Source organism: Dendrobates tinctorius, unplaced genomic scaffold (genome assembly GCF_039654945.1).
Source record: "Dendrobates tinctorius isolate UK_male_01 unplaced genomic scaffold, ASM3965494v1 ptg000037l, whole genome shotgun sequence".
NCBI lineage: Eukaryota > Metazoa > Chordata > Amphibia > Anura > Dendrobatidae > Dendrobates > Dendrobates tinctorius.
Genome location: NW_027361705.1, coordinates 25,852,932 through 25,880,922, shown reverse-complemented (window position 1 = coordinate 25,880,922; position 27,991 = coordinate 25,852,932). Strand labels below are relative to the sequence as shown.

The window sequence follows — 27,991 nt, the reverse complement described above, 5'->3', positions numbered from 1 at the left end:
CCACTGAACAATCTCCCTCATTTTCCAGTTAATGACTGGGTTATGGCCTGTAACCAGGGCATGCCCAACACCAATCCTGCTGGTAGATTGTCCAGAACCAAACAACTTAATTTTTCCACATGGGTAGCGCCCACTTTGAGCGAAAACAAGTCAGACATAAAGAGAATTCCCTCTTTAGTGAGGGGGGAGGAGTCAGTGGCCACCACTTTGATCGGAACCTTAAGTCTAACTGTCCCTATCTTACAGCGTGTGACCAATTGGGAGTCAATGAGATTGATGGATGATCCGCAGTCCACGAAAGCTGTAGAGGGAAAACAACAATCGTCCACCAACAGTTCCACATGAAGCAACACCTTAGAAAACGAGGAAAAGGGTACCTGAGGGTCTGAGTAGTCTCCCCGCTGACTACCCAGACCTAGTCGTTTCCCGTCGACCGGGTTGAGGATGGACAATCAGGACACTCCCTTTTGCAATGTCCCGTTTTACCACAGTAGAAGCATAACTGCTTTTCTCTCCGGCATTGTCTCTCCTTTTTCTTTATGGAGAGAGCCCGTACGTCCATGGGCACAGAAACAGTCTCTTTTCCACTAGGGAACAATGGAGTCTCCGCCTGCATCACCCCCCCTGGCCCGCAGCCTGCGGTCCATCCGGACGGCCTGGGTCATGGCGTCCTCGAGTGAGTTAGGTGGGGGGATGTAATGCCAAGGCATCCTGTAACCGCTCGGACAAGCCTCTGCGAAAGAGTCCTCGGAATGCGTCGTCGTCCCAAGAGACCTCTGCGGCCCAGCAGCGGAATTCTGTACAAAACCACTCAGCCGAGTGTTTCCCCTGACAGACACTTATCACCATGTCCTCTGCCAATCGCACTCGGTCCAGCTCATCATATATATGCCCGAGGGCCTCAAAAAAACGCATTCACAGACACTCTCTCAGGGGCAGTGGGAGGAAGGGAGAAAGCCCAAGCTTGTGGGGACCCTCTTAACAGAGACATAATGACCCCAACCTTCTGACTTTCGTCCCCAGAGGAACGTGGCCTCAAACTAAAGAAGAGTTTGCACCCCTCCATGAAGACCCTGATCTCCTTTTTGTTCCCAGAAAAGAAATCAGGCAGTTTAACAGGTGGTTCTGGGGACACCAAAACAACATCACTCGCCCCAGCCCCCAGAGACCCAGCAGTTAAAGCCCCCCACACTGTCTCAGGAACCTGCTGCTGAGAATGAGCCAGAGCTTGCTGCTACAGAGATAAACCCTGAAACATCTGACTCAGATTTTTCATTTGCTCAGCAAGAGATTGTATGGGATCCATATTTCTCAGCAAAGAAAAAAAACAAAAAAACAAAAACTTAATCAGCACCGGCGTGCAGCCTCCGCTGAGCAGGGACTCACCCGCAATGTAGGGGGGCCCGGGGTCAGGTACAGCCAGAAAGTACAGATACACAGGACCTGTGGACGCTGAAGTTTAGCAAGCAGTCACAGGACCTACGGTCATGTGAATGCAAGGGGGCGGGGCTTAGTGTCCTGCTTTCAGAGATGGCAGGACACTATACAGAAATACTCAGAGTCAGGCAAAATGGAGGTCCTACACAGAGAAATCAGTAAAGTACCAGGGATGAGACAGGATGGATAGTCAGGGCCAAGCAGAAGTCAAAACCAAACAGACATAGAAGGTACCAAGCAGAATCCAAAGCAATATCCAGAGAACAGACCGAGTCGTACACAGAGAATCAAGCAACCAGAACACAGCACAAACACACTCAGGGGTCACCACACAATGCCAAGGGCGAAAGTATAACTGACAGGGATGGGAGCGTCCTGAGGCTATAAGAAGTCTCTCCCAGAACCAGGGAGAGGCCACAATCATAGCCCCAGGTGTGCAGGTAAGCCTGCCCTGGGATCACAACCTTTAACCCCAGAAATGCCAGTCACTAGCACTGGTTCCAGACATTAACCCCATGTGTGCGAGTCAAACCCGCACTGAGATCATGACATGGGGTAGTGTGAGAAAAGGTGGCTACTGGCTTCCCAAGAAATTGAGATTAGGGGTGGGAAAGTATTAAGTTACGTACTGGTAACAGTATTTTTCGGAGGCCCATGACAGCACCACGAGAGAGGGGATCCGCCCTTTAGGAACAGGAAACCTACAGATACAAAAGGGCGGCACCTCTCCCACGCATCAGTTGGATTACAGAGCTTGACAGGCTACCATGGTTAGTACACAACATATAATATATACAACCTCTCTACCCTATTTACCAGAAATATTTTTATACCATCTCCCTCATACCGTAAATTGTGGACAATCTTCTAAAGGAGTGCACCCCTATATGTGAACAAGGGAGGGAACTAAGGGTGCTGTCATGGGCCTCCGAAAAATACCGTTACTGGTACGTAACTTAATACTTTATTCGGACTCCCATGACAGCACCAAGAGAGAATTACAGAGATGTAAAATTAATTTAGGGAGGGACTACAGCCTGCAGCACCCTTAGCCCAAAGGTGAGATCTGAGGAGGCACCCATGTCTAACCGATAGTGGTTAAAAAAGGTGGAAGGAGATGACCAGGTGGCCGCCTTACATATCTGATCAATTGACACTCCAGATCTTTCTGCCCAAGATGATGCCATGGCACAAGTGGAATGCGCCCTCAGGTTCTGCGGAGCCGGACCTCCACCTGCTGTGTAGGCAAGAGAGATAGCCTCCCTAATCCACCTTGCTAATGTGCGTTTCGATACCCTACAACCTTTCCTGGGACCTTGGAAGGATAGGAATAATGCATTCTCCTTCTTCCAAGGATCCGTGGCTACTAAATATTTAAGTAAGCATCTCCTAATATCTAATGCCTGAAGTTTTTGCTCCTTAAGGTTGGTCGGATTAGGGAGGAAGGAAGGCAGAATTATCTCTTGTGTCCTGTGAAATTGTGATGCTACCTTGGGAAGGTATGCTGGATCTGGCCTTAGGATTACTCTATCCTGTAAGAACTCTGTGTAAGGGGGCAATCTGGAAAGTGCCTGTATGTCGCTCACTCTACGTGCGGATGTTATCGCTACCAGAAATGCTGCCTAAAGAGATATAATCTTTAATGAGGCAGAATCCAAAGGTTCAAACAGACTTTCTGTCATGGCTGTAAGGACTAAGTTTAAGTCCCAAGGCACACATCTGTCTTTGTGTATGGGTCTCGATCTAGCCGCCGCTTTGATTAACCTTGCTACCCAATAGTTATTGGCAATATCACATGCAAACAAGGCTCCTAAGGCTGAAACCTGTACTTTTAATGTACTTGTGGAGAGACCCAATTCGAGACCCTTCTGGAGAAACTCCAGAATATGTTTCGTGGGAATTCCGTCTCTGACATCAAACTGAAAGTTGGACAGGAATCGCTTCCAGGTCCTAGCATAGATGTTAGTGGTAGTTAGTTTTCTGCTTTTTAGGAGGGTATCAATTAAATTCTTGGAGAACCCTCTATCCTTTAATAGTGTCCTCTCAAGCACCACGCCGTCAAATGGAGTCCCGCTACTTGCGGGTGGCTGACTGGCCCCTGGTAGAGGAGATCCGGAAGGTTTGGCAGTACCCAGGGATCGCATACCGACATGGTCCTCAACCATGCGAACCAGGTCCTCCTGGGCCAAAAGGGGGCAATTAATATGACTCTTGCCCGATCTTCCCTGATCTTCCTTACTACCAGAGGTAGAAGATTTAATGGTGGGAAGGCGTATGCCAGAGAAAAGTTCCATCTTATCAGGAGGGCATCCACTGCCAGTGGATTTTCCCTGGGATTCAGAGAGCAGAACGATTCTTCTTTCCTGTTTTTCTCTGGTGGCAAAGAGGTCTACCTCTGGCTGACCCCATCTGCGGACAATCTGGTGGTAAATATCCCTGTTCAAAGCCCATTCTCCTTGCTTTAGAGCCTTGCGGCTTAGAAAGTCTGCCTTCACGTTGTCCTTTCCTCTGATGTGGAGGGCCGTTAAAGATAGAAAACTTTCCTCTGCTATCTGAAGGAGACGTTCTGTTATCCGCATCAGGGTGTCGGAGCGGGTTCCACCTTGGTGGTTGACATATGCTACCGCTACCTGGTTGTCCGAGAGTATCCTCACGTGATGGCCCTGTAGGTACATAATGAGTTTTTTGACTGCCCGCTCTATCGCCAATAGCTCTCTCTGGTTGGATGAGATTTCAGCATCAGAATCCCAATGTCCCTGTACCACTATGTCCCCCATATGGGCCCCCCAACCGAAGGGACTAGCGTCTGTGGTTATAATACGGGTTATCTGCGTTATCCAGGGCACCCCTGAGGCTAGGTTCTCGTCATCGAGCCACCATCTAAGCGATGTAACAGCTGAGGGGCTTAGCAACACTCGACCCTGTAAGGAGCCTTCCAAGGCCCTGCTATTAACCAGGACGTCCTTCCACAGAGCTTCACCCTGGACTGAATGTCTCCCTGCCAGCACTTTAGCCACAGGGCTCTACGAGCCGCATTAGAGAGACCTGCTGCCCTGGCGGCCATTCTTACTGCATCCGCTGAGGCATCTGCTAGGAATGCTGCTCCCTCTTGGATTGTTGGTAGGGCCCCATGAATTGTTTGCTTCGACGTACCCTGTTTTAATTGTGACTCCAACTGGTCCAACCAGACCATCATGGACCTGGCCGTGCATGTTGATGCCACTGCTGGTCTTAAGGACCCGGCAGCCATTTCCCAGGTATTCTTAAGGAAGGTATCTGCCTTCCTGTCTAGGGGATCTTTAAGGGATCCCATGTCCTCAAAGGGTAGCGAGGATCTTTTCGATGCCTTCGCAATGGCTGCATCTAATTTGGGGGCTTTGTCCCAAGTATTCACTGCCGGATCGTCGAAGGGATATCTGCGTTTGAGGGCTGGTGGTAGCGACCCTCTTTTATCCGGTTTTTTCCACTCTCTGTGGATCAGATCCTGGATTTTCTGATTTAATGGGAAGACTCTACGCTTCCTCTGCTCCAGCCCCCCGAACATGACATCCTGCATGGATAACTGGGGCTTAGGCTCCTCCACTTGCATTGTCCCTCTGACTGCTTTGACCAGCTTGTCTATCCGGTCAAGTGGCAAACAAAACCGCCCTGAGTCCTCTTCTCCTGAGGAGGACGAGGGAGATGAAGCCTGGGAGTCTCTACTTCTCCTCCATTCTGTCGAGGAATCGGACTCCACCGGGACCCCGCCCCTTAGACTTTCCGGCTGGGACAAAGACTTTCATTTCTGCCCTGACTATGTCCCTTAAACTCGCTGCTACCGCGGGCGACTCTTCCGCCACTGTCTGCTGAATACGGGGGGGGCACAATTTCTTGGGGCATGAGTCTGGTAATGGGCATGCGCGGAGTGCGCATTCCCTGTGTTTAGTTTTACTTGTAGCCTTCTTCCCCTAAAATAAAACACAGAAGGGGGGTCCCGTCACTGAGTGAACTTTCACGAAGATCACTTACCAGTGCCACAATCAAGTACCGGAGAATGAGGGGGATTCTTCTCAGTCGATGCTCCCGTCTGCCTAGAGGAGCTTTTATGAATGGATTGGTCACTTCGTCCCGCACGTTCCTTACTGTCACGGGACTCTTTCTTTTTCTGCTTGCCCTGCCGAAGGTCATCCAGGGGCGGTAGCGATGCTTGTCGCTGCTGCCGCCGTTGCCGCTGCTGCTGCCGCTGGTGCTGATCGCTCTCCATTATTGCTCGCAATAATGTGGCCAAGGCAAGGCACCCTGCCAGGGTCCTGCCTATATACCCCTCCTCCGGACAGCAGTATTCCTGCCGCGCCCCTCCCCCCTTAATAGGGCTCCCTTCCCCAGCTGGCGCCACACCTGGCTGGAGAGCCGACGCTTATCGGCGTTTACGATGGGCGCCGCCATCTTGGATTCTCGCGCCTGCGCAGTGGCGCCGCCGACCCGGAAGCGCATCCTCCGCCCGCCCCCTGACGTCACCGCGACCCCGACGTGACCGGAAGTCACGCGGGACGCCCGGGCGCTCCGGAATGCAGCGCTCCCCGGTCTCAGCACCCCGCAGCCGCGCCAGCCCCCGTTACCACCGCACTTGCGCCCCGGGAGCCCCCGGAGGGGGGCATACTCACCGGCGGCGGTCTTACCCTGGAGACGGACCTCCTCCGGACGCCGCTCCCTGCTGCATCCGCCACCGCCGTGCCACCCATCCTGGGCCACCGTGGCGTCTTCCAGGAGTTCTGCACCAGGCCGAGGTAGGAGACCCCCTTGCTACCTGTATCGGCCGGCCGGCCCTGGGATCCGGTCTTCTGTAGGATCCCATCCCCTCAGGAACAGGAAACCAACTGATGCATGGGAGAGGTGCCGCCCTTTTGTATCTGTAGGTTTCCTGTTCTTAAAGGGCGGATCCCCCCTCTCGTGGTGCTGTCATGGGAGTCCGAATAAAGAGGTGTTTACAACTGAAGAACTTGTTTGAAGGTATAGAAGAAAATTGCATTTTATAACCAGTGGAAACCACATCATCTATTAAGAAATCTTAGACTATAGCCAAGGGAAGAAAAATCATCGTAAAAAAAGATGCACCCTCCCCAACCTTCAACCGACCTTGGCTTGGCCCAAGAAGATGCCATGAGACATAGTTTACAAGAGGGTTTTTTCCTACAGAAAACTCGGACATTCTGATGGGCCGCATGGATAGGAAACCGTCTAGTTCAGTTGCAATTGCTAATGCTTCTATGACTACATTCCCAGTGGAAAACTCATCATGCATCTGGTTATGTCAAATTACCAATGATTTTAAAAATGTTTACAGGGGAAAAATAATTAATAAAATTCCTGCCATGAAATCAGCTTTTGCATTTCTCTAACACTCCTCTGGATTTTCTCATCAACATTTTTTTAATCTTTTGTTTGGCTTTTCAAGGGACACTATTGTCAGAAAATGGCCTCTTGTTTAAATAGTTTTGATTTGCGCGTTTTTTTTAAATTTTTTCTCGATTTATTGAAAAACAAACAAACAATCTTTGTAACCATTCACAGCTGATTCTGCATGGATTCTGGCAAAAAAAAGAAAAAAAAAGCAGTACTTGTGACACCGATCCCCCAATTCCTCCTGTTGGAGCAAGGCTCGCCTCCTTTTCTTCTGTTTGGCTACAAACATTTAATAATCTGTGGGTTCAAGAGACTAGTCTGATTGGCTATTCTGAACTTTGATTCCATAACAGCTCTCGTGATGAAAGGAGTGCCTGATTCCTTAGTTGGATGAGACGCTGGACAAAGCTTCAGAACATCTTCTGTAACTTCAACAAGAGTTCCTGATCAAGTGTAGCAAGTCATATTTTGATACCAGCACAAGATATATAAAATCTAGGTTGCATTTTAATTTCTGGTCAGTGTGTGAGACTATAAGATGAACATTTTCAGAAGATCATTCTTCATGTAATGTCCATTTCAAAAGGGATATACATCAGTAAGGTCAGCCATGAGAGTCCTAGGCTACCTTACTTTGGTGAATGAAATTCAGTGGGTTCAGGTTCACATTTATGGTCTCCAAAACAATCTGACCTTGTTGAATAAGGATCACATATCTGGATTCTCGTCTCCTGATTTCTCAAGAAATCAGAGTTGTAAAGTATTTGCAAATTGACCATCTAATTGAGTGTCAATCGCGGATTCCTCCTTAGAAACGGACACTGTTGATTCCGGAGAGTAATGCATGGATGCTTATGTCTTCACTGCATAGGTGCAACAAAATGGTCTCCACTGGAGAAAGTCCTGTTATCCTAGAAGAGATGCACAATTTTAAATTAGTCCTTCATCACTTCAAGCCTCTTGTGTTGATCCAAGAAGTGTTAATCCAATCAGGCAAACAGTTGTCTTTACCTGAACAATTGGTATATTGCAGCAGTCAGGATGCAAAGAAATAATGAAGTGGGCAGAAGTCAATCTCAGGAATATCTTGTCAGTCCATAAAGAGGGATGCTAAACATCAGTACCAATTGATTAAGTGGCAACTCTACAGGGTGGGCCATTTATATGGATACACCTAAATAAAATGGGAATGGTTGGTGATATCAACTTCATGTTTGTGGCACATTAGTATATGGGAGGGGAAAACTTTTCGAGATTGGTGGTGACCATGGTGGCTATTTTGCATCCAACTTTATTTTTTCTAATGGGAAGAGGGTCATGTGACAGATGAAACTTATTGAGAATTTCACAAGAAAAACAGTGGTGTGCTTGGTTTTAACGTGACTTTATTCTTTCATGAGTTGTTTACAAGTTTATGACCACTTATAAAATGTGTTCAAAGTGCTGCCCATTGTGTTGGATTGTCAATGCAACCCTCTTCTCCCCCTCTTGACACACTGATAGCAACACCACAGAAGAAATGCTAGTCTAAGGGGGTCAGATTCCTTGTAGGAATGCTCAGACCTGACACCCATAATGCGGTGGTGCACAATCTTGCTTGGAAAATGTGCCAGCTTCAGTGCATAAAGAAGGCAACACATAATGTAGCAATTTCAGATATCCAGTGGCATTGAGGTTTCCATTGATGAAGAATGGCCCCACTATCTTTGTACCCCATATACCATACCATCAATTATGGGTGTCAGGTCTGAGCATTCCTACATGAACAGTTTCCTGGAAAGTGGATTGGTCTTCGTGGGCCAGTTGAATGGCCACAAAGGTCTCCTGATCTGACCCCCTTAGACTTTTATCTTTGGAGTCATCTGAAGGCAATTGTCTATGCTGTGAAGATACGAGATGTGCAGCATCTGAAACAACGGATACTGGAAGCCTGTGCTAGCATTTTTTGTGCGGTGTTGCTATCAGTGTACCATGGTCACCACCAATCTTGAAGAGTTCCCCCCTCCCACATACTAATGTGCCACAAACAAGAAGTTGATATCACCAACCTTTCCCTTTTTATTTAGGTGTATCCATATAAATGGTCCACCCTGTACTTCCATGAAAATGGAGCCTACACTCAAGTTTTTTGTGCAGCTGCTACAGTTGTTTGTGTTCTCTCTCAAGGCGAATACATTATTTGAGGATAGCCAAAAGAATCAGATTCTTTTCCATGAATCGTGGTGATCAGTCAGAAGTCCTGGACCATCTCAAGGTCCTGAACAAAATCTTATATACATTCCTTCCAATTCCACTAATTCCCAAAATGCTGAGGAAGATTAAGGCGGACACTATAAGAGCATTAGTCATCCTTCTGTTTTGTACCCGCAAGTCAGGATTCTCTCAAGAAGCAGACACTGGAAGCTACCAGCAATTCAAGATCTACTTTTAAAACGGTATCAGGCTTTCAAATTTAAAATCTTTTGTCAGTTTGAACGATTAAATAAAATCTCTGTTACAGGAGGGTTTTCCTGAAGATGGCATGAAGACTTTATCAACTTCCAGACGACCTAACTTAGGTCAGCCCTGAAGTGTTGTTCACATTTCAAATTTTGTGATAAACTTTTGAAAAGCCATAAATGTTTAGATGTTACATACACTATTGCAGTAGACACATTGCAAAACAGTCTTCCTTCTCAGAAGTGGACCCTCCAGTTTATTCTCCAAAAAACCCTTGATTAGAAGGAAACCACTCATTAAACAGCCTTTTTCAATGGCGTACTTTACAAATTTTTTTTTTTTAAGCAGCTGGATTGATCTGTTCACCAATATTTGCTGCTTCCTTAGTCACTTGCGCACCATTAGTTGGAAAAGCAATCAAGTGATGGCATTCTGTCTTGTTCTCCTTTTGATTTGTCAGTCAATATTACTCTACAGATTACAGATGCAAATATATGCACTGTAACCCTAGAAGCTTTACACTTTCTCTAGTTATTCACCATACTTTTTATGGCTCAAATGCTGGTGCAGTGATTCACCAAACATTGAGCCTACTCACACCCCTCTCCTACATGTTTTTGTCTATTTAACATAAGCTTAGATGAGATCGTCTCCAAGGCTAGAAGAGCTTCCCATCTCTCTATGGGAGAACTAGGTACTAGAGATGATCGAGCACGCTTGGTTGATATCAAAGTATCTCAGGCATGGTTGCAAAATATGTTTAAGTCCCCACGGCTGCATATTTTGTGGCTGTTAGATAACCGCAACACATGCAGGGAATGCGTGACCTCTGGGTATCACACAGCTGAGGGACTTGTACATACAACACAGAACTTAAGCACATGCTAAAAAGGAAGAAAGAAATGGTTTATAAAATGGAAAGAGGGAGGCATATCTAAAGAAGAATATAATGCTGTCTGCAGAACCTGCAGGGCACAAATCAGATTAGCTAAAGCTGACAATGAATTGAGGCTTGCAAGAGATGTCAAAAGCAATCAAAGGATTTTGGGGATATGTCAAAAGTAAAAGAAAAGTCAAAGATGCTATAGGATTTTTACAGGATGAAAATGATGAAATGGTAAGACAGGATGTTGAGAAGGCCGAACTTTTAAATTCCTATTTTGCATCTGTTTTCTCTCAGAAAGGAAATGTAACCTCAACTGTTCTTCACTGTTCTATTAAGGGAATAGAAGAATCCAGGATATCTATAAACAGAAAGATAGTGATGAAACACATAGCTAACCTAAATGAATTCAAGTCTCCAGGTCCAGATGAATTACACCCCAGAGTACTGAAGGAGATAGCAGAAGAAATTTTTGAACCCCTCTCCATAATCTTTGAAAATTCTTGGAGAACAGGAGAAGTCCCAGAAGACTGGAGAAGAGCAAATGTTGTTCCTATCTTCAAAAAGGGGAAGAAGGTGGACCCAGGCAACTATAGGCCGGTGAGCCTGACTTCTATACCAGGAAAGAACTTTGAACAAATTATTAAACAACATGTATGTCAGTACCTGGATAAGAATGAAGTGATTAAACAGAGTCAGCATGGGTTTGTAACTAATAAGTCATGTCAGACTAACTTAATTTCCTTCTATGATGGAATCACTGATTGGGTGGATCAAGGAAATGCTGTAGATATAGTATATCTTGACTTCAGCAAAGCATTTGACAAAGTATCTCATACAATCCTTATTGAAAAAAATGACTAAGTATGGAATGGACAAGGCAACTGTTAGGTGGATTCATAACTGGCTTAGTGATCGGACCCAAAGAGTGGTCTAAATGGCTGCACATCCAGTAGGGAAGAATGTCTCAAGTGGGGTACCAAAGGGCTCTGTCCTGGGCCCTGTATTGTTCAACATCTTTATCAACGATTTAGATGAAGGAATTGAGGGTAAACTGATTAAATTTGCTGATGACACAAAGCTAGGTGGGATAGCTAATACTAGAGAAGAGAGAGAGGATTCAAAAAGATATAAATAAACTGGAGCAGTGGGCAGCAACTAACAGAATGGTTTTTAACAGGGAAAAATGCAAAGTACTACATCTGGGCAATAAAAATGAAAAAAGCATATACAGAATGGGAGGAATAGGGCTAAGCAATAGCACATGTGAAAAAGACTTGGGTATACTAATAGATCACAGACTGAATATGAGTCAACAGTGTGATGCAGCAGCAAAAAAAGGCAAATGCAATTCTAGGATGTATTAACAGAAGCATACAGTCTAGATCACGTGAAGTCATTATTGCCCTCTACTCCTCTTTGGTCAGACCTAATCTGGAATATTGTGTCCAGTTTTGGGCACCACATTTTAAAAAAGACATCAACAAACTGGAGCAAGTTCAGAAAAGAGCGACCAGAATGATGACCGGTCTGCAAACCCTGTCTTATGAGGAAAGGTTGCAGGATTTGGGAATGTTTAGTTTGCAAAAGAGAAGACTGAGAGGAGACTTAATAGCTGTCTACAAATATCTAAAGGGCTGTCACATTGTAGAAGGATCATCTTTATTCTCATTTGCACAAGGAAAGACTAGAAGCAATGGGATGAAACTGAATGGGAGGAGACACAGATTAGATATTAGAAAAAACTTTTTGACAGTTAGAGTGATCAATGAGTGGAACAGGCTGCCAAGAGAAGTTGTGAGTTCTCCTTCAATGGAAGTCTTCAAACAGAGGCTGGACAGACATCTGACTGGGATGATTTAGCGAATCCTGCTATGAGCAGGGGGTTGGACCAGATGGCCCAGGAGGTCCCTTCCAACTCTATGATTCTACTATCCACATGTGCCCAAGATACTCATAACACATTATCCGAGCATGTTCGCTCATCACTACTATGTACCGATTTCACTTTCTTCACCACTTCTCCAGCCCACATATCTGCAATGAGAAGCAAGATATGAAGAGTTATACAATAATAGATTTTGCTTCAGAAATTAAAAGGTTTATTTTGAAGACCGCTTTTCTTGACCAAGGGTTGATTTTCATCTTTGAGTCCATTTGAAACCACAGCTTTAAAGGCTAAAAGGAAAAGGGTCTAATGTCAAACTTGGACTACATGTGCTGCCTTGTTTTTGGATCAGTGCCTTTGAGCAATCCACACATTTCAAAAATAAATATTGAAGTTGGATGAGGCATATAATAGATTTACATATATCAGAAAAAAATAGATTAATTGTTCCTAATCACTATATGAAGTACATATACCTGCCAGACTTTGTATGACAAGGACCTTTCAGAAAGACACAAATGCCACTGATAGGATACATGTATACATATCTTACATGTGGTGGATATTAACACTGATATGGTTTCAGACTTATCATGCATGTCCTGAACACTCAGATTCGGATATATCCCTTTATATTTTTGAAGATTGTGTTTTGACTGCAGCTTAGCATCTATTTACATGCATGCTCGTTTGTGTAACAATTTACCATATTGTGACTCTTCATATACTTCCTGTTCTAACCTGATGCAATGCCCAGTTATGATAATAGCACGTATATACAGATAATCATTTTTATACATTATTGTGGCATGTGTGCGCATTTGCGCACCCGTCTTCCACAGTGTCATCACTATATCAACCATGTATTTAATAAAGGTTTTTATCCTCATTATTATAGCATAATCTATGGCTAAACAGTGTTTTTTCTTTATTGGTACACATTTTAAAAATGTCCATGGGGATTAATTACAGATAAAAGAAATTAAAAGACGACATTCTATTCACTTCAATTTTCCATTCACGTTTCATTGATCCATTGGTAGTCAAAGGATAAATACAATTTCAGTTTACCACCTTAATTTTAAAAACTAATGAGGGAAAAAAAGGCAACATGGATGACATGAAAACAGGGATTTTTGTGTACTCACAGTAAAATCCTTTTCTTTGAGCCACTCATTGGGGAACACAGGACTGTGGGTGTATGCTGCTGCCACTAGGAGGCGGACACTAAGTTAATACTAAAAGGGTTAGTTCCTCCTTTGCAGTATACACCACCCACTGGCTTCGAATCAAACCAGTTTAGTGATCAAGCAGTAGGAGACCAACATTATAACAGTAGATACAACATGCCAAACAATAAAACCATCATAGGCAATAGCACCCACCCTTTCTGGGCCTATGTCCACCAATGAGTGGCGCAAAGAAAAGGATATTACAGTGAGTACACAAAAATCCCTGTTTCTCCTTCGCCACATTGGGGGACACAGGACCGTGCGTCGTCCAAAAGTAACAACATAGAGTAAACTCCCAGCACCCACTGTCTAAAGGTGCACTACCGCTGCCTGCAAAATCCACCTACCCAGGCCCGCATCTGCTGATGGCTGGGTATGGACATTATAATGCTTTGAGAAAGTGTGTAGGCTAGACTAGGTCGCCAATTTGCAAACCTGTTCTGCCGACGCTTGATACCGAATGGCCCACAAAGTACCTACCGAACGAGTTGAGTATGCCTTGATCCCCTCTGGATTAGGCTTATCTCTGACATGGTAGGCTTCTTGAATAGCCGACCAAATCCATCTGGCTATTGTGGACTTAGAAGTGGTCAATCCCTCCCGGTGCCCCTCCGGGAGCACAAACAGGGCGTCCGCTGGCGAAAAGGTGCAGTCCTAGACACGTACCTTCTAAGGGCCCTGACCAGATCCAAAGAGTGAAGAGCCTTCTCAACACAGTGCACTGGAGCTGGACAAAATGAGGGTAAAACAATATCCTCGTTAAAGTGGAACAAAGACACCACCTTTGGAAGGAAAGGCGGACACGGCCTGAGGACTACTTTGTCTCAGTGAAGTCAGAAAGGGAGCTAGGCAGGAAAGAGCAGCTAACTCCGAGACTCTTCTGATTGAAGTAATTGCGACCAGAAAAGCGACCTTCCATGAGAGATAGGATAGAGAGATATCCTGTAACGGCTCGAAGGGAGATTCTTGTAGGACACCTAGAACCAGATTAAGGTCCCATGCGTTTAGGGGCGGTCTATAGGGAGGTGCCACATGGGTGACTCCCTGAAAGAAGGTTTTTACTTGAGGTTTGGAGGCAATCTTACGCTGGAACAGGACAGACAAGGCCGAGACCTGCCCATTGAGGGAGCTCGGCGCTATGCCCGAGTCCAGACTGGCTTGAATTCCAAAATGGTGGGAATGTTGAAAACCATTGGAGACAGACCTCTGCTTCTGCACCACTTGAAAAAGATCTTCCAGATCCAGTGGTAAATGCGGCAGAAGCCTGCTTGTGTCAAAACCCAGGATTCAACGGCAAAACCATCAAACACATGGCCCCTGAGTTCTGGTGGTAAATCGGACCTTGAGAAAGCAGATCCGGTCGATATTTTAATTGCCAAGGAACATCTGCAACCAATTGGACCAGCTACGCCTACCACGCTCGACATGGCCAATCTGGAGCAACTAGGATCACTGGTACCCCCTCCGCCTTGATTTTCCTGCTGACCTTTGGAAGCAAGGGCAGCGAGGGAAACAGGTAGGGAAGATAGGAGTAACTCCATGAAAGGACGAGCATGTCCACTCCGATGGTTCTCAGGTCCCTGGATCGGGCTACAAACTTGGGCACCTTGGCGTTGAACCAGGACGCCATCAGGTCCTCGTCAGATCCCCAGCAAAGACAATTTCCTGGAAAATCTCCTGATGGAAAGACCACTCCCCCTAGTCTAGGCCTTGACGGCTGAGGAAGGCTGCGGCCCGTTGTCTTCTCCTGGAATGTGAACGGCCGAGATCACCGAATGGTTCCTTTTGGCCCAGCGAAGAATGTATTCCACCTCCCGCATTGCAGCTTTGCTGCGAGTGCCCCCTTGATTTATATAAGCCACGGCCGTGGCATTGTCCGACTGGATACGGACAGGGGGGGGCCTGCTAGGAGACAATGGAACTGCCGCAGGGACAGACGAATCTCTTGGATCTCCAGGACATTGATGGGAAGACGTGACTCCTGAGGAGACCAACTTCCCTGGGCAATGTGGCGACTGAAAACAATTCCACAGCAGAGTAGGCTGGCGTCGGTAGTGACTACCAACCAATGGACCGGGAGGAAGGACTTCGCTTGAAGGAGGGAGGACTGGAGCATCCACCACTGGAGTGCTTGCTTGAGTTAGCCGACACGGACGATCGAGAGAAAAGGGACTCTTGCCCCATGCATCCAAAAGTGCATGTTGTAGGGGACAAAGATGCAGCTGCGCAAACGGAATTGCTTCCATTGCGGCTACCATCTTCCCAAGGACCCTCATGCCGAAAAGGATGGAACAAGACCATTGACAGAGCGCCTGGACTCACTGCTGAAGGGCTAAGACCTTGTCCCGAGGGAGAAATTTGCTGGGCTGGCACGGGAGATTTTCTCAGTTTCATCAACCATCCTAGATGAGAAACGGTATCAAATGAAATGCGGACGCACTCCTCACAGGCTTGAAAAGAAGGCCCTTTGATCAGTAGGTCGTCTAGGTAAGGGAAGACGACTACACCCCGAGAGGGTAAAATAGACATAACAGCCGCCATGACCTTTGTGAACACCCTGGGGGCAAGTGGCGAGGCCGGAGGGCAAGGTCGTGAACTGAAAATGTTCTTCGTGAACAGCAAAGCAAAGGAACCTTTGGTAAGGAGGAAAGATTGGAATGTGAAGATACGCATCTTGAATGTCTATGGAGGCTAGGAACTCCCCTTGCTCCAACGAGGAGATGAGGGAACGGAGACATTCTGAAATTCTGGACTCTGACAAATTTGTTTAGAAGCTTTAGATCCAGGATGGGCCTGACTGTACAATCCTTTTTTGGAATCGCGAACAGATTTGAGTAGAAACCTTGGAACCTTTCATTGTCCGGGACCAGGGAAATGACTCAGTCTTGGCGGAGAGATTGTATGGCTTGGTAAAAGGAACGTGCCCTTGTACCGGTCTTGGGGGGACGGGAGGAAAAAAAACTGGGTTGGAGGAGGGACGGAAAATAGAATTGGACTTACCGGTAATTCGGTTTCTAGAAACCTTCCACGACAGCATAGGAGGATGTCTCCACGCCCTAATGGGGGACAGGAAGCACGAGAGGTTAAAAGGTCCCACCCACCTCCCTCTCACCAGTGACTTATAACCGATTACCATAGCCCCGGTTACCTTAAGATTCTCAGAATTTGTCCAAGAATGCAGGGAGGGAAATAGTGGTGTCATGGAAGGTTTCTAGAAACCGAATTACCGGTAAGTCTAATTCTATTTTCTCTAGCAACCTTCCACGACAGCATAGAAGGCATAACAACCTATACTACACTGGGGGGGGGGGGGAACAACAGCCTGAAGAACTTTTCGGCCAAAGACTAAATCCTTGTTGGACACAAGGTCTAATCTATAGTGTTTAGTAAAAGGTATGTAAGGAGGACCAGGTTGCTGCCTTACAAATCTGCTCTGATGATGTGCCTGCCCTCTCAGCTCATGAAGTAGAGGTAGATCGTGCTGAATGCGCTTTGATCCCTACAGGGGGAGTGATGTTTTGCGCCAGGTATGCTCCAGAGATAGCCTTTTTAATCCAATTGGCAATGGTGTTTTTTGCCACCTTTTTTCCTTTGTTTGGACCAGAGGTATGGACAAATAGGATGTGGTCGATTCTATAGGATTTGGTACACTCCAAGTAGTGGAGAATTATACGTCTTACGTCTAGCGTGTGGAACAACTCCTCTTTGGGGTTTGCTGGGTTTTGACAGAATGAAGGAAGAATTATATTCTGAGACCTATGAAAGTCAGACACAATCTTTGGTAGAAAAGATGGATCAAGGGAGAGAACTAAGGAATCGTCTCTAACTGTTAGGTAGGGTTCCCTGACAGAGAGCTTGGAGTTCTCCTACTCGCCTTGCTGAGGTTATTGCTATAAGGAAGGCTACTTTATAGGTGAGGAGCTGAGAAGTTCAGGATGACAGAGGCTCAATGGGTGATTGAGTGAGTCCCGTAAGTACCACATTCAAGTCCCATGGCGGAACAGAAACTAGTTTTTTTTTTGGATGTAGCCTAGCAGCTGATGTCATGAATCTTCTTATCCACCTGTGGTTAGCCAAGTCACAGTCAAACATAGAGCTTAATGCTAATACCTGTACTTTCAGTGTGCTAGGTTTTAGACCTAGTTCCAGCCCCCTCTGTAAGAAATCCAGGATACGGGAAATGTTAGAGTTCTCTGGGTCGGGCAGGTCTGGCAGACATCATGAGGAGAACTTTTTCCATATTTTATTATACATGACAACGGTGACCGGCTACCAAGATTTCTGGAGGGTTTTAATTACCGCCTCTGATAGCCCCTTGGCCCTCAAGATCTGGGCTTCAGAAACCATGCTGCTAACCTCATTCCCCGGAGGTTTGGGTGATATAGAGGGCCCTGCAAGAGAAGGTCGTCTTCTATGGGTAGGATGAATGGCCCGTCTACCTGTAGTTCTGTGATTAGTGAATACTAGCTCCTATTTGGCCATAGCAGAGCTACTAGAATGGTTGGGGTCTGATCCTCCTGGATTTTCCTCAGGGTTGCAGCAAGGATTGGAACAGGCGGGAAGGCATATGCTAGATGGAACCTCCACTTATGGGCGAAGGCGTCCACTCCCAGGGATCTGGCCCTGGGGTTCAGGGAGTAGTCGTCTCTCACTTGAGCATTCTCTCCTGAGGCTAGTAGGTCCACCTCCGGGAGGCCCCACCTGCTGACTAGTGTTTGAAAGATTCTTCCATTCAGGGTCCACTCGCCGGGCTGGATGCGTTTTATGCTCAGGAAATCTGCCTGAAGATTGGCCGTACCCTTCAGGTGGACCGCTGTCAGGGAGCGGAGGTGTCTTTCGGCCCAGCAAAATATTCGGCCTGAGAGGCCCTCCATGTTGCTGGATCTTGTGCCGCCCTGGTGCCTGAGATGTGCCACTGTTATGTTGTCCGAGTAGACTCTGATATGTTGGTCTTGGACCAGGTGTCTTGCTGCCAGGAGAGCTTCCTCCACTGCTTTCAGCTCCCTGAAGTTTGAGGATCTTGCACTCATTTTCTGGCTCCATAAACCTTGGAATGGCTGTCGAGACACTACAGCTCCCCAGCCTTTTTTGCTGGCGTCTGTCGTTACCGTAACCAAGGGGATCTGGGACCAGTTGATTCCCCTGCACAGGTTTTTGCGGTCCATCCACCATGCTAGCGAAGCCCTCACTATTCCTGGGGTCTGGACTCTTTTGTTCAGGCAGGTGTGATCCCTGTTCCAGTTTCTTAAGATATGGGACTGGAGTGTTCTGGAGTGGGCCTGCGCCCAGGACACCGACTGGATGCAGGAGGTCATTAACCCTAGTATGGACATGGCTGACCTGAGGGTTGGGGACCTCTGTCCCCTGAAATCTGAGACTCTTGACATTATGGATCTCTGATGTTCCTCCGGGAGGAAGGACATTTGATTCTTTGAATCTAGTAGGATTCCTAAGAATTTTACCTCCTGAGAGGGTTGAATTTGTGATTTCTTTATATTTGGGATTCACCCCAATGATTGGAGAATGTCCAGAGTCTGAGCTACATGGTCTTCCAGGGTCTGGTAGGAGGACCCTATTATCAGTAGGTCGTCCAGGTAAGGTACAATACATATACCCCGGGCTTCTGATGTAGGACACAGCTTCTGTCATAATTTTGGAAGACACTCGAGAGGCAGAGGATATTCCGAAGGGAAGCACATTGTATTGAAAGTGCTTGACTTCCGGACCCTGACGAATCGCAGATCTCAGATACTTCCTGTGGGAAGGATGTATGTTGATGTGGAAATAAGCATCCTTCAGATCTATGGTTGCCATGAAGTAAGACGTCCCTATCAGAGGAATGACGGTCTTTACTGACTACATCTTGAATTTGCGGTTTGCAATGTGTTGGTTGAGGCCCTTCAGATTTATTATTCTTGCCTCCTCTGTGGGCTTTTTTACTAGGAACAATCTGGAATAATGCCCCCTTCCTTGTTCCTCCACAGGGACCTGAAAGATGGCATTTAAGTGTAGAAGAAGCCGAATGCCGGATTTTAGTGCTGGGGTCTCCCGAGGTGGTAGGGAGGTAACTCTTATACCCCGCGGGGGGGGGGAAATCGAGCTCTAGCAGTAGGCCCTCTCTGATCACACTGAGGACCCAGGGGCTGTTGGAAATCAACTGCCAAGCAAGAAAAAACCTCAAAAGCCTTCCCCCGACCCGGGTCGAGTCATTGTTTTTCTTGTGGCTGCTGCTGCTGGGGGACCAGGATGTTCCTGCCTCTCCCTTTAGCGTAGCTCCATCTTCCAGTCTTTCCCTTTCCTCACGGTTGGGATGACTGACTCTGGGGGGCTCGAAAAAGATGCTTTCTTGTGGTCCTCTGCTCTGGAAGCACCTTCTGTGACCTTTTTCTAGAATTTAATCTAAGGCCGGGCCGAAGACATGTTCACCTTTGAAGGGTAAAGAGCAGAGTTTAACCTTGGATGTAACGTCCCCGCTCCACGTTTTAAGCCAGAGGGCCCGCCTGGCGGAATTTGATTGGACTATAGCCCTGGCAGAGGCACGGAACATCTCCATTGATGCATCTGCCAGGAAACCCGTAGCTCTCTGCAAGATAGGGAGTTAAGGAGGTCACTCCTTGAGGTACCACAAGAAATATGGCTCTCTAGCTCCTCAATCCATTGGAAGAGGGATCTAGAGACACAAGTGGACGCGATTCCTGATTTTAAAGTAAAGGCCGAGGTTTCCCAGGCTTTTCTTAGGAGGCTTTCTGCTTTACGGTCCATCGGGTCTCTAAGCTGGGATGCATCATCAAACGGCTAACCGTCTTTACCACCCTTGCCACCTGGACATCAAATTTCGGGATGTCCCATTTAAATTCCTCTCCCTCCAGGGGAAATCTATGTCGGAGTTCTGAAGGGGCCGAGTAGCGTTTTTCTGGATACTCCCATTCCTGGGAAATCATATCTGCTATGCTCCTGTGAAGTGGAAAACCTGTTCGTTTAGGCCCCTCATATCCACCGAACATGCGATCCTGTGCTGTCTGCGTGACGGGTTCGTCCTCTAGGCCCATAGTGGCACGTACTGCACTGACTAGCTCCTCCACATATTCTGTGGAAAGGAGGTACTTCCTAGTGTCGGCTGACCTAGAGGTTCCCGGTTGTTCCCAATTCTCGGATCCCGAATTGTATGATCTTTCTGATTTGGACTCCGAATCCTCTATCTGAATTTTCCGTTTTTTTGCGGGTGGTGAGCCCACAATCGGAGGGAGTGGAGGTGGTGGAGGGGCAGGGCAGCTAAAGAGGTTTGAACCTGATGGGCAACCAAGCTGCGGATTTCGTCGATCCTGCATATGGCACATTTGGCAGACTTGCTGGATGTATTGGTGCTCTTATGGGCAGACTTTTCTCCCTATGGAACAAGGGGGAGAAGTATTTTGAGGACCTATACCCTGGACCGCACCAATAGGACCCACTCCAGGACACTTACTGTGGCAGGGGCAGCGCTGGGCTCTGCAGACGAAGGGCAGGAAGAACAGTCCATGCTGACAGGGGATTTCAGCTTACCTGTCGGTGTCTTCCAGCAGGGTAATAACAGGTTAACCCCGCCCTCAGTGCAGTCATTTTTCATTTCCCCCTCCTCCCCGGGTCCCGGTGCAGGCACAGCAGGCGCTGGCGAGCTCCATGTGCCGGCATCTGGATGGGGGCCGCCATTGACAGCTAATCCTCCACATACCCCAGAAGTGATCCATCGCGTGACGTCACTTCCGGGTATCGCACAGCACGCACAGGAGGTGGAGTGACCGGAGAGCTGCGGGAGGCCTCCAGTCAGGGATCACTGGCCTGCTTTACTCCCCATAGGGGAGCAAGGGAGGGCCAGGAACGGTCCCGAGTTCAGGAGAAGACGGGAGCAGATCGGAGGAGGGGAGGCAGCGCCACCGACCACTGCCCGGCTTTTGGATCTTTCAGGTACGCTGCGGCAGCCGGCCACACAGCATACCAGACCTCTCCATGCCCCATGGGGGACAGGAAAGTCACTGGTGAGAGGGAGGTGGGTGGGACCTTTTAACCTCTCGTGCTTCCTGTCCCCCACTAGGGTGTGGAGACATCCTCCTATGCGGTCGTGGAAGGTTGCTAGAGAAAATTCTATTTTGTATCCGGAGGACACCAGATCCCTGACCCACTTGTGAACGACCGCGAGCCAGACATGGCAAAACAAAAGTAGGCGGCTGCCTACTTTGCTGGTGTCATCCGGATAGGGTTGTGAATCATTTGGTTGAGGACCTTTGGGGCCTGGATCCTCTAGATCTGGCCTGCTTAGGACAGGCTTTTTACGAGTGATTTGGTTTGTATGAGGCATGTGGACTCTTGTTCCTGCTAGCTGGGCGCCCCAAGCCGGGGGAATTGGCTGGAGGCCCACCTGTAATTGCTGCGAAAGGACCGGAATCATGTCTGCATCTGACGGCGGATAGGGCGCCTACTACTCTGCTGGGGAGGGGATGTACTTTTTCCGCCTGTAGCGTCCGAGATAAGCTGGTCCAGCTATTCTCCGAATAAACGACCGCTGAGATAAGGGAGGGAGGTTAAGGATTTTTTGGATGCAGAGTCCGCTCGCCAGTTCCAGAGCCATAGTGCCCTTCTAATGGCTACTGCATTTGAGGCTGCCAGCGCAGAGCAATTAGCTGCGTCTATGGAGGCGTTTACCAAATAGTCACCGGCCAGTGAAATTTGATTGGCCAGCTCTGCCATTTCAGGGAGGATATCACTCTTTTGTATGGCTTTAAAGAGGGAATCTGACCAGTAAGCCACAGCTTTAGCCACCCAGGTTACTGCAAAGGTGGGAAAACGGACCGGGCGAGACTGTCAATTAGGCGATCCGTGGGATCTCTAATGGAGGATCCGTCCAGCAAAGAGAGAAGAGACTTGGAGGTTAAACGCGATACAAGAGGGTCCACTGGAGGGGATTCTGTCCATTGTTTGTGGAGCTCAGGTGAGAAGGGATACTTGTTTTCAAAGGAGCTCTGGGCTGCAAAACATTTGACTGGTCACTCCCTATGGCGCTGAACTATGTCCTGGAATTCAGGGTGATTGGCGAACACCCTATGAGGATGTTTTGTCCTTTTAAAGGACACCGCAATGTCAGCATAAGGAATGATAGGCTCTTCGTCAACCTGCAGCGACTGGTTGACGGGCTGAATGAGGCTATCCACTGTAGCCTGGTAACCTGTCAATGGGCCCATTAGACTCAAAATCGGAGTCGTGTTCGCTATAAGTCCCTGGAGGGAGATTGAGAAACGGAGCTAGCGGGATTGGGGGACGAGCTATGAACACTTTTCCTAGATGCTTGTCTGTTTTAATTGAGAATGGCCCCTGCAGTTCGAAGGTTCCCCTGCTGTATGGGAATTCTCTGAGACAGACGGATTAATGGTCCTGCTTCTGGAGGGATCCTGAAGGGATTCAATCACCCTAGATAGGGAAGCCATAGGTTGTGATAATGACGAAACCCACTCAGTAGGGTTGGAGGCGGTGGGGGCTCCTGAGCGCATTTAGGGTCGCAAGCATCACAAAGCGGATTATGTTGCCTTGGTAACGCAGCCTGACAGGAGGTGCATGAAGCAAAAAAGTTTTGTTGGACTTTTTAGTTAGGGACATGCTGTACCAGTTATCTCCCAATACTGCAGGGAAGGCTATGTGTGCGCGCTGTAAGCAGGGCACTGTGAGAAAGGGTGCAGAAGGCCCGAGGGCGGTGTGGCAGAGCACTTACCCAGGTCCTGTGCCCCTAGCAGTCCTTGAGCCCAACGGTGGTCTTAGATGCGGACACAGGGCCCCTGTATGCCTTTGTCCATCTGAATATGGCGGCCGAGATCAGAATAGCACTTCACGCACAGGCAGGCGGTACCTCCAACATGACTCGCGGCTGTGGGCGGGATTACTGGCCTGCAGCCTAGGACAGGCATAAGTCGGGGGACTAAATTAGTGGTGCCCGGCCGGAAAGAGCGACCAGGCCCGCGCAACACATTCAGGAGCTCCCCGGATCAAACACCACTGGGAGCTGTGAAGTAGGGCAGAGCAGCCGCTCTTCGTGCAGGTTAGGCTGCGACAGGGATGGTGCAGGAACCATCAATCCGCTGTCCCCTTTGAGGGGGAGGTGGAGAGGGACCGTCCAGCTCCCTGCAGCACCGCTGTTCCATCAGTGGTGGTGCAGTGGAAGCAGCGCGGATGCCGTGTGGGAGGGACTGTGTATTCTAAGGGTTCACTCCCCTAGGATTTCACAGGGCAATTTCCAGCTGTAGCCTGGCCCAGAAGGGACACATGGAAGTGAAACTCCATGTGCCCCTCTGCTGCTGGTGTGGGAAGATCGGCACCCTGAAGGGAACCGTCGCCCCTAGTATGGCTCAGGCACTGCCTCCCACATCACAGGAGTGTATACAGGGAGGCGACACTCCCTGTGCTCGCCTGTTGTTTGGGGGAGATCAGCCCCTTGAAAGGGTCCGTTGCCCCAGTCATCCCACGAAAGGGTTTATAAAAGGTAAAAATTGAAAAATAAATATGTTCTGAATAGCAGACCTCAGTGTGCCTCCTACGGACACTAAGCATGAACTGGTTCAATTCGGAGCCAGTGGGTGGTGTATACTGCAGAGGAGGAGCTAACCCTTTTTGTATTAACTTAGTGTCAGCATCCTAGTGGCAGCAGCATACACCCACGGTCCTGTGTCCCCCAATGTGGCAAAGGAGAAAATAGTCCATTGTACAGCGATGTAAAAGGATGCAAGGAAGTGTGATTATAGCTTTAGTTTTTATTTTTACTAAATTTTTCTTTTGTTGTCTGGATGACTTGACTGAACTGCATTTAAACCATTTGTGGACACTGTCGGGATATAAATAATCCACTGGACAAGATCATATGCAAAGAGCAAACATTAACTACATAGTGTGCAGCAATTATTACACAGGGTGTTTTGAACCCCCTGTCAGGGCTGTAGTTACATTCGCCTGGAACACTGAACCCTGTAAATCCAATGCGTGATAAACCTTTAATTACAGGGTGATTCACTCACTACTCTACCCACAAAAATTGCTGTAACCTCTAAGAGACAGACAGGAACACAATACAACAAATGTGAAAAAAATACTCTGCTGTAAAAAAAAATAAAAATCTAACAATACACAGCAAGTGCTAGTAATAAGATTATAACAAAACATGGTATTTAGTTGATACTTTCTTTGCAAAAGAGGGATTATTGGTACGTACCAAAAAATCTCTTTCTTGGAGCCTTCATTGGGGGACACAGGTTACCATGGGTGTATGCTGCTGTCGCTAGGAGGCTGGCACTATGCAAATAAGAGTTAGCTCCTCCCCGGCAGTATACACCTACCGCCAGGCAAAAATTACCTCAGTTGATGCAAAAGCAGTAGTAGGAGCAACTATAAGAACTCAACTTACAGTTGTGGCCAAAAGTATTGACACCCCTGCAATTCTGTCAGATAATACTGTTTCATCCTGAAAATAATTGCAAACAAATTATTTGGTATTATCTTCATTTAATTTGTCTTAAATGAAAAAACACAAAAGAGAATGAAGCAAAATGCAAAACATTGATCATTTCACACAAAACTCCAAAAATGGGCCAGACAAAAGTATTGGCACCCTCAGCCTAATACTTGGTTACTTTAGCCAAAATAACTGCGACCAACCGCTTCCGGTAACCATCAATGAGTTTCTTACAATGCTCTGCTGGAATTTTAGACCATTCTTATTTGGCAAACTGGTTCAGGTCCCTGATATTTGAAGGGTGCCTTCTCCAAACTGCCATTTTTAGATCTCTCCACAGGTGTTCTATGGGATTCAGGTCTGGACTCATTGCTGGCCACCTTAGAAGTCTTCAGTGCTTTCTCTCAAACCATTTTCTAGTGCTTTCTGAAGTGTGTTTTGGGTCATTTTCCTGCTGGAAGACCCATGACCTCTGAGGGAGACCCATCTTTCTCACATTGGACCCTACATTATGCTGCAAAATTTGTTGGTAGTCTTCTGACTTCATAATGCCATGCACACGGTCAAGCAGTCCAGTGCCAGAGGCAGCAAAGCAACCCCAAAACATCAGGGAACCTCTGCCATGTTTGACTGTAGGGACTGTGTTCTTTTCTTTGAATGCCTCTTTTTTTCCTCCTGTAAACTCTATGTTGATGCCTTTGCCCAAAAAGCTCTACTTTTGTCTCATCTGACCAGAGAACATTCTTCCAAAACGTTTTAGGCTTTTTCAGGTAAGTTTTGGCAAACTCCAGCCTGGCTTTCTTATGTCTCGGGGTAAGAAGTGGGGTCTTCCTGGGTCTCCTACCATACAGTCCCTTTTTATTCAGACGCCGACGGATAGTACGGGTTGACACTGTTGTACCCTCGGACTGCAGGGCAGCTTGAACTCGTTTGGATGTTAGTCGAGGTTCTTTATCCAACATCCGCACAATCATGTGTTGAAATCTCTTGTCAATTTTTCTTTTCCGTCCACATCTAGGGAGGTTAGCCACAGTGCCATGGGCTTTAAAGTTCTTGATGACACTGCGCACGGTAGACACAGGAACATTCAGGTCTTTGGAGATGGACTTGTAGTCTTGAGATTGCTCATGCTTCCTCACAATTTGGTTTCTCAAGTCCTCAGACAGTTCTTTGGTCTTCTTTCTTTTCTCCATGCTCAATGTGGTACACACAAGGACACAGGTTGAGTCAACTTTAATCCATGTCAACTGGCTGCAAGTGTGATTTAGTTATTGCCAACACCTGTTAGGTGCCACAGGTAAGTTACAGGTGCTGTTAATTACAAAATTAGAGAAGCATCACATGATTTTTCGAACAGTGCCAATACTTTTGTCCACCCTCTTTTTTATGTTTGGTGTGGAATTATATCCAATTTGGCTTTAGGACAATTCTTTGTTTTTTCATTTAAGACAAATTAAATGAAGATGATTATACCAAAGAATTTGTGTTTGCAATCATTTTCAGGAAGAAACTGAGTATTATCTGACAGAATTGCAGGGGTGTCAATACTTTTAGCCACAACTGTATGTACTAACCAAACAGCACATTGGCCAACACGGTACAACATTAAGGGACGGTGCTGTGACCCCCCAATGAAGGCTCCAAGAAAGATTTTACAGTAAGTACCAAAAATCCCTCTTGCTTCACTGGAGGACACAGGTTACCATAGGACGTCCAAAAGCAGTCCCAAGGGTGGGAAAGAAATGCTGAGAGAAGGGTACTTAGGTCAGCCGGTGGGAGACCGCCGCCTGCAGTATCTTCCTACCCAAGCCTGCATCAGCAGAGGCGTGAGTATCTACCTTGTAAAATCTCACAAAGGTATGGAGGGATGACCAAGTAGCAACCTTACAAACTTGCAAGACCGAAGCCTGGTGACAAGCAGCCCAGGTAGAGGGAGCCCTCACCCCCGGAGGCCGTTTGTCTTGGATGCGGTATGCCTCCAGAACCGCTGAACGAATCCAACGAGCATTGGTGGATTTGGAGGCTGGAAACCCTTTCCGACGACCTTCAGAGATGACAAACAGGGAATCGGACTGAGGAAGGAAGCAGTCCTAGCAAGGTAGACTCGAATTGCCCTGACCAAGTCCAACTTGTGGAGGGATCTCTCCAACGGCTGAATTGGAGAGGGACACAGAGAGGGGAGGACGATGTCCTCATTGATGTGAGAGGTAGAGACTACCTTTGGCAGAAAGGCAGAAACCAGTCTGAGGACTACCTTATCCTGGTGCAAAACTAGGAAAGGAGAATGGCAGGACAATGCTGCCAACTGAGACCCTCCTAATAGAGGTGATAGTGATCAGGAAGGCCACCTTCCATGAGAGGAAGGAAAAAAAATATCCTGAATCGTCTCACAGTGCGCACGCTGAAGGTCGCTCAAAACAAGATTTAGATCCCATGGATCGACCGGAGACTGGTAAGGAGGCGTTATATGAGCGACGCCCTGAAGAAAAGTCTTCACCTGGGGAAGAGAAGCCAGATCCCTTTGGAAGAGGATAGCCAGAGTGGACACCTGACCCTTTAAAGGTACTGAGGGAAAAGCCGGAGTCGAGACCCGTCTGTAGAAAACCAGAACAGAGGGAATAGAAAAAGTCATAGGAAACAAACTGTTGACCTCACACCACCAAAAGCAGGCTTTCCAACATCTGTGATAGATGCGTGATGACGCTGGCTTCCTTACCTTTATTATGGTCTGGATGACCTTGTGGGAAAAACCTGCATTCCTCAGGATCGCGGCCTCAACGGTCATGCCATTAAATTCAGAGACCGAGAATTCAGGTGGAAGAGGGGCCCTTGCGATAGAAGATCTGGGAGCCTCCAGGGAACGTCCGAGAGCATGTTCACTAGCACCCCTGATGAAGGATTAACTCCGAAACGTGCGTTGGGGTGCACACTGAAGGCACGTGGTGACCCTTAAAAGGTATATGATCTATTTTCCTGCAATCCTCTTTTTTTGTATGGCACATTATGTATAAGTCATTAGGACTTCAAATTCAATGATACATGGTTGTTTTTTTTTGGCACAAGCACACTGCACTTTGGAATACAGTAGTAGTAGTTTAGAACAAAAAAATTTTTTGCACGTGCACATTGCAATTTATATTGTGGGTTAATTTGATTTTTTTTGTATTTTTATTAATTATTTAAAAATTTTTTTTTTAATTTTGTTTTCTTTGCTTATTTCACTTTATATTTATTCATTTCTTGCACATAATACACTTATTGTC

General features: G+C 47.2%; 1 protein-coding gene across 1 annotated transcript in view; it reads right to left on the bottom strand.

Moving 5' to 3' along the window:
* The window catches only part of SAXO4 (stabilizer of axonemal microtubules 4), a 39,258-nt gene extending 15,982 nt beyond the window's left edge, over window positions 1-23,276 (bottom strand). Inside the window, exon 1 of the mRNA XM_073573957.1 lies at window positions 23,001-23,276. The gene's annotated coding sequence lies outside the window, so the exon portion shown is untranslated. The remainder of the gene's footprint in view (window positions 1-23,000) is intronic.
* Window positions 23,277-27,991: the final 4,715 nt, after the last annotated feature.